This window comes from Hevea brasiliensis, chromosome 12, assembly GCF_030052815.1.
Source record: "Hevea brasiliensis isolate MT/VB/25A 57/8 chromosome 12, ASM3005281v1, whole genome shotgun sequence".
Taxonomy (NCBI): domain Eukaryota; kingdom Viridiplantae; phylum Streptophyta; class Magnoliopsida; order Malpighiales; family Euphorbiaceae; genus Hevea; species Hevea brasiliensis.
The window spans coordinates 44140742-44148660 of NC_079504.1; the positions used below are offsets into that span (position 1 = coordinate 44140742).

General features: G+C 33.5%; 1 pseudogene; it reads left to right on the plus strand.

Moving 5' to 3' along the window:
• The first annotated feature begins 4398 nt into the window (after positions 1–4398).
• Positions 4399–5279, plus strand: LOC131171224 (disease resistance protein RPM1-like; annotated as a pseudogene).
• Positions 5280–7919: the final 2640 nt, after the last annotated feature.

Consider the following 7919-nt stretch of genomic DNA (forward strand, 5'->3'; position numbering starts at 1 on the left):
ATAGCTCGAGTAGAACCATGGTCTCCTTGGCTAGTACTAACAAGGGTAAAAGGGTAAGGGTGATCCGTTTGATAGTGTAGTTCAATGCAAAAAGTTTAACAAAGGAATAATATTAGACTAATAGAAACATGTTGGAGTAACTATCCATTTAGTCCCCAGTGGAGTCGCCAAACTGTGGGGGTGGGGCGTGAGGCGAAATATCATCTATTAAAATTATATAAAATGCACTAGGTAATGCCCAGGAAAGATGGTGGAGTCACAATGGTCTCACTTAAGTACCACCTCCTTAGACAGCATTTCCTAGACATGCACTTCATACAATCCTAATAGAATCAAACCACTTTGGTAATCTAGTCTTCCCATAACACTACCACGGTACTAAGAATTTATGCCACGAAGGCATAGATAGACAGGAGTCGCCACCCGAGTAATAACCGGGACATATTCAGTGTTTCATCCGAGGGTCATGGATGGCAACTTACTCCTTGCAGAGTTTCCACAACCGTCATTACCATAGCCCAATGTATAGGTTCGAGATAGTGGGTACGTAAGGGGAAGGTGTTAGGCACCCCTTACGCCTGGTCTAACCTCGTTAATTTGAGTGCCAGTCCTCTACTAATGTTTCTAGAAGTCTTGTTTATTATTCCTTTATTAAACTTTATCCTAAAAATGCAATTCTAATCCCACACACGCAAGTAATTCATAAAAGGATTGTTGTTTACACACAATTTTCATGCACAAGTAATTCCTATCTATGGGGTTGCTAATTCTTTAAGTGATATTTACCAGATGACTAAAATTAATTTATTATTGAGAATTTAATTTACAAACAAATTTAATTTCAAATAACCCTACGTTTCTATTTAACATAATTAATTAATTTTCATCAAGTTACCCTAAGGATAATTAAACTAAGTTAATTATGTACATGTGTAATTTATTCTAATATCACATAAGGCCCAAACAATCACAACCTAATAAAGATTTCTAACATGCAAATTTATTTTACAATTACCAAGTATTAAATTAAATTTATTTACATGCCAATGTTAGTTTAATTTACAAATAAGATTAATTTTAATTTACAAAGTATTTATTTAAATTAATTACATGCAAAAGTCAGTTAAATTAAAAGCAAAGTTAATTTTAATTTACCAAATAAAAGTTCTATTATTACTACAATTTCATGCCAATGGTTATTCGATAAGTTTAGAGTTACTTACTTGTTGGTAAATGCAGTTGCCATTGGGGCAAGCTACCCTTAAAAAAGGGTCTTCTCTTCTAGTATGGCAATGATATCCCTGGCTTACTCCCGTTTAGCTCCATATAAGCTCTACGCAAATGCCCTCTTTGGTACTTACCTTAGGGCTACTTACCAATTTTTGTTTGTAATAAAAAATAAAGAAAACAAAGAAAAATAATAAAAGTACGAGAGACAGAAACTAAACATGTGCAGAGTTGTGTATCCCCTCAAATTAAACATGATTACATGATCTATATGAATATATAAAATAAATTGAAGACAAAGAGCATAGAATTAAAATATTGTGTGGCATAGATCTTGAAAAGAAAACAATAAAAAATGACCTTCTAGAAATCTTGTATGAAAATCTTCTTGAAGAAAAGAAAAAATAAGGAAAAACTCAAAGAGTCTTGAATATCTCTAAATTTCTTATAGCTCTGAATTTTCTCTTCCTCTTTCCTCCCATCATCCCTTCTTCCCTTTTCTAGTAGGGTATTTATAGGGTTTTGGGAGAGAGGTGTGATAGGGTTTGGAGTCTTAGGATGATAAAGTTTAGATGACTTAAACAACTACAATTGCAGAATTCGAATAAGACTGGGATATGGGTGAGGTGTTTCAACCAATAGGAAGACAGGAAAAAATGGAAGGCACCAATAGGGAATGAGGAAGAGGTGTGGTAGGATTTGGAGTCATAGGGTGATAAAGTTTAGATGACTTAAACAACTACGATTACAGAATTCGAATAAGACTGGGATATGGGTGAGGTGTTTCAACCAATAGGAAGATAGGAAAAAATGGAAGGCACTAATAGGGAATAAGGAAGAGGTGTGGTAGGATTTGGAGTCTTAGGGTGATAAAGTTTAGATGACTTAAACAAGCTGCGATTGCGAATCGAATAAGGCGGGATATGGGTGAGGTGTTTCAACCAATAGGAAGACAGGAAAAAATGGAAGGCACCAATAAGGAGTGAGGTAGAGAGTGGGGCCAAGGAGGAGAGAGATATTTTGTTATTTTAATTTTTAGAAAATAATTAAATGGGTCCCATTTAAAATTCCTAACTAGGCTTTCTTAGGCCCATAGAGCCTAATTAAACTTAATTAGATCCATTTAAGAACTACCCATATTAAATTTAAACAAAATAAAATTTTATTTAAATTTAATTAAATTAATTTTCCCAAAACTTTATTATTATTTTTTATTTTTTCAAGATCATGCCACAGAATTAATAATTCAGCTCCATGCCTCCAATTACATCTTACAGTCATATAATTTTTCATCATCAGGTTTCCTACGGCCTCAATGCACATACACATCACAAAATAAGGGTCTACAGGTATCCACCTTTCTAAGAATATATCTCCTAAGACCCCTGAAGAAAGAGAGAAAATAGCTACGATTCCATATGCTTCAGCTATTGGAAGTCTTATATATGCAATATTGTGTACTAGGCCGGATATCCCCTATGCTGTTAGTTTGACTAGCAAATTTCAATTCAATTCAAGTTTGGAACATTGGATAGCTATCAAGAATATCCTTAAGTACTTGAGAAGAACAAAGGATTTAATCTTGATATATGGAGGAGGTGATCTTCAACTAGATGGTTTTACAGATTTCGACTTTCAATCAGACGTGGATGATAGAAAGTCTATCTCCAATTTTGTGTTCATATGTAATGGAGGTGCAGTTAGTTGGAAGAGTTCTAAACGGAGTACAACTGCCGGCTCTAGAAGAAACAAGAAGAAGTTTTAGAAGGAATGCAAGTTGGGGGGCTAGCTCATCAGCCTTTTCTATTGGAGGGATACTCGAAATGCATATGAAAAGGCAAGCATATAGGAGGTTATATATAGATGCGAAGTGTGTGACGAAAAGGCATGACTTGAATTTGTAATTGTTGCAGCTAGTGTTAGCTAGCTTGGGGGCAGTAAGAATGTTGCTGGGGTGTGAGAGTAACGTCTTTGTATCTTGTATCCACCTGAACCCTTTAGGGCTTTGTTCTTCCAGCTGCCATTTCTTTTCTCTGTTCTTGTTTTTCAATTTCTGGTTGTATTTCTTTACTCTATCAGCTTGTTAATTAGCTCTTCTATGTAGCTACCGTTAAAATTCCTCCACACCAGCGGGCAACGTTCCTCCTTCTCTCCTAAGGTTTTCCTTTTATCTGTATCTAATAAATTTTAGTGCAATATAAAGAAAGCTTTCCAATTTTGCTAAATTTTCTAATTTACTCTCTTATTTTTTTTTTCTTTTATTAATAATTGAGTTCTCATATTTTTTAAATTCCTTTCTTAGTAGTGTAGATTACAAATCTAAGCTGGTTACCAATTTAGTTGTTTACAAAAGATTATTTGTGTTCTACGAATAATTGATAGATTTTTCTTATTTAAATTCAGTCTATCATTAATCCAAGGTATAAGATATATAGTAAGTTCCACATATTTATATTTTGGATTCATAATGAATTAAATATAGATAAGAATTTATCGACGTTCCTATTGTTTCTTTAATAAATTTAAAAATAGGAAACACTATTTTTTTTTATTTTACTTCTATTTATCTTATTTTCTCTTTCATGGTATTAATGTATTTCATCTAAATTTTTTTTATAAGAAACTTAAGAATGTTGCTTTACATTTATTTTTCTATGGTTATGAACTGATAATAGTGCTAGATGCTATCACTTACTTAACGAGAACAAGTGAATGGCCTCAGCTGCAGTTGACCACGTGATTGGAATAAAAATGTCTGCTCTTCAGAATGAAGCAACATTATTAGTAGATATCAGAAATGAACTTTACGAAATCAAGAAAGAACTAGTAACCATGAAATCTTTTCTACAGGATTCTGAGAGAAAGCAAATCATGTCAGAAGTAGAGAAGACATGGGTTGCAGATGTGAGGGACATTGCACACCAAATTGAAGACCTTATTGATGAGTATGTGTCTTACATGTATCGCCAATAGCATTTGACAGTCCTACAACGAACAGTTTGCACTCCAAAAACTCTTTGGGAGAAGCGTCGAATTGGGTCCAAGCGGCAATAGATTAATGAAACCATCAAAGGTATGGATGAGAGGAGACAAAGATATGGTATTGATTGTGTAGAAGGTTCCAATAATCACTAAAATTTGCCATTGTACCAAAGGGATACGGCACTATTTATGAAAGAAGATGATGTTGTAGGGTTTGTAGATGAAAGTCGGTTGTTGAAAACATGGTTAATGGATAGAAAAAAGCATCGAACTATTATTTCATTGGTTGGAATGGGTGGATCTGGTAAGACAACGCTAGTTTCCAAGACCTACAATAATGAAATTGTGAAGTCTTATTTTGAATGCTATGCATGGATTACTGTCTCTCAGGCATACACCAGAGATGATTTACTTAGAAGCTTAATCAAAGAATTCCACCAGACAAGGAAGGAGCAAGTTCTTGATGATTTGGGTACAAAGGGCTTTAAAGATCTTGTAGAGATTCTTATTGGGTAATTGAACTAGAAAAAACACCTAGTTGTCTTGGATGATGTGTGGGATATAAATTTATGGCAGGCAATGAAGGTATCACTTCCAAATAATGAGCTCGAAAGTCGGATAATGCTTACACTCGAAAAGAAGATGTGGGATCTTATTTTTCTGATGTTAGAAGTCACATTCTCACCATTAAACCGTTGAAGGATAAGGAAGCTTTGGATCTCTTTTGCATGAAAGCATTCTCAAGTTATCTTGATAAATCTTGTCTAAGAGAACTTCAACCTTTTGCTTTAGAACTAGTAGGAAAATATAGAGGTCTACCCCTTGCAGTTGTGGCTTTGGGTGGTCTCATGTCTTCCAAGAACTCAATAACAGAGTGGAGTATTGTTTAAGACAACTTGAACTGGCAGCCAAACAATAACCAAAGGCTGGATGTAGTTAGGAGCATTTTGTTGCTTAGTTTCAATGATTTGCCATCCCCACTTAAGCATTATTTCCTATATTGTTGCCTTTTCCCAGAAGACTATAGAATTAGACGTAAAAGGCTCTTTGATAAGTGCATAATTTATTAATTTCACTCCCATCACATTTAGTATTTTTAGTGTATTTTTATGTTTTATTTAATTGGTTAAAATATATTTATCATTTAGACATATTTTTAGATAGTTGTGGAATAATTGTGTTAAATGGAGAAATTTTTAGCATTTGACCTTTGCTGTATTTTTTAGGTGTTTCTAAAGTTGTGAGTCTCCAAAGTGATTGTTGTTTAATCCATTGAAAAACTAAGATATAGCACTTCAAATGATAAAGAGGGACCAAGGCCCAAATCAGTCTCCAAGGTTGACAAAATGAGCTATGGATCTATTGTTAAAGCCCAGACTCGATGGGTCACGACCAGTTTCAGTATTTATTTTGTATCTAGAGTTTCAGATGTCCAAATGAAGCAAGGCTAAGCCAATTGAACCTTAAGAGCCACCTCTACAATTTCTATGAAGGGGTGGACGAGAGATGAGGCCATTTTAATTGTAAAAAATGGCAATGAAGTCGTCACAATGGGCTGGACTGTCTGATTGAACCAGTTGCAGTTTTTGGGCCATAAGTTGGGCTATAGACCTAAGATTTGGGTCCATGAGTACCCGTTGGAAAGCTAAGAAATAAGGCTACAACTTTCCTAAAGAGGGCAGAGGCAGATTCGGAAAGAAAGTTGCTAAAAATTTTCCTTGATTCCAAAAATGTGAATGCAGGCTAAAAATCTGCATCTTGAATTTCAAAACCTTTCCTAGTTTGGTTTAGTTCCTATCTTTAGGATTAGGTTTTCTTTTTTTTTTAGTATAAATACATCTTTGGGCAGCAGCTAAGAGCATCCCAATTCAGACCTTCGTTCTCCATAGAACACCTTCGTTCTCCATTCTCTTTTTAGATTTCTTCTTTATTTTTCTGTAAGCCATGAACATGAGTGGCTAAGTTTTTAATTTAGTTCAAGGGATTCAAGTTCTTATGTATGATTTGTGAGACTAGGTTCTTAATTTAACTTATGTCTTTTTGAATATCTATTGTTTTCTGATCTAATTGTTTTTGATCTGTTGAATGATTTGCTAAAAAAGCCTATTAGTTAATTGTTTGATTTGATCAATTGCTAGTTCATCTTCATAATCCGTAATTGTTGTGTAAGATTGAACATAAGTAGCAATTAGGTTTTATTGATTATGATCCAAGTTTTCAATAATAACCTAAGAAAACAATAAGGTGGATTAAATGATTTATACTTCATAAATTGTTGCTCAGCTTAACTATTTCTTTTTCTCAAAGCAGTTATTAATTTGATGAGGATTGCTTAATACCAACTCAGTTAACAATTAGAGTCAATAAGAGTGCTAGGCTCGAATTGATGAGTGTAGGAAAGTCAGGGGTTTACCTCGCTATTTGGTAAATCTATGTTAAGCATTTAATAAGATATAATTATATTTCTTTTGTCTATGATCAAATCAATGCATTGGAATGAGAATTACCTTGGACTAAAGTTTGCTTAATTCGAGAGTTTCATATTTAATTTTAGTTCTTAATTTCTGATTTTTTATTTCTTCTTTGGATTTTGAATTAACCCCCCCCCCCCCAACCTTTGTTTCTTTTCCATTACACAAGCGCACAAAATTTAATAATTCAGTCTCTAGGGTTCGACCTGGATTCACCACTTACTGCAGAAAATATTTCATACTTAGTGATTTCAGTTAATTTAATTTCTGGTGGATTCGACACCCGTCAAGAATTTTGGCGCCATTGTCAGGGAGTGAAATGTCACACCCTACTCCCCCGTAAGATGTAACATGATCCCGTAGTACACCTAATAAATTAGCGTACTTCGCCTACCGATAACCCATTAGATATACTACAAGGGATTTTAAAACAATTTTCGTGAAATTTAAATCATCGATTAAAATCTGGTGTTATAAAATTTTTTCAAAATTTGTGAGAATCTGCATTGTATTTTGAGAAAACAGTTCTTCAAACTTGAAAAAGAAAACACTCCCAATATGTTTTCTCAAATACAACTCCAAGAAACTTCATTTCATCTCACAATTCAATCTCAATAATCAATCATTTCATTTTCAAACCAACCTCATCATAAAAGAAACATTTCATTGATTACAAGACTCAAAAATTAATATTACAAAACTATTCAGGTAAATGAAACCTCAAATTTACATTTATAATAATTTACATATAATTACATACCAAAATATTTTACAAGAGTTTTTATAGAACTGCTCAAATAATTTACATGCATATTATTACATGCATATATCAAAACCAGTTTACTGCTCAAATAATTTACATACATATTATTACATGCATACATCAAAACCTGTGTACATGGGTAAACCTGGAGCTGATCTGAATGTCTCTTCAAAGGAGCTTACTCAATTGCTCTATGCTCTTTTCACCTGCGATAGCATACAAAGCTATCGCTGAGTGGTAAACTCAGTGGTGCACAACTATAATTTAAAACATAGTACAATATACCTTAACAAAAATTACAGCAAATAATTTGGAAATCTGGATACTCATCAATTTCCAAAACTCAAAATATTCATTGCCAATAACATAAATCATTTGTATGAAATGACTTTGATTGCGAAATTTAATTTATCAAATCACAATCAAACATTTAAGGTAATTCCAACAAAATCAATTATACATAAATCATAATTGAA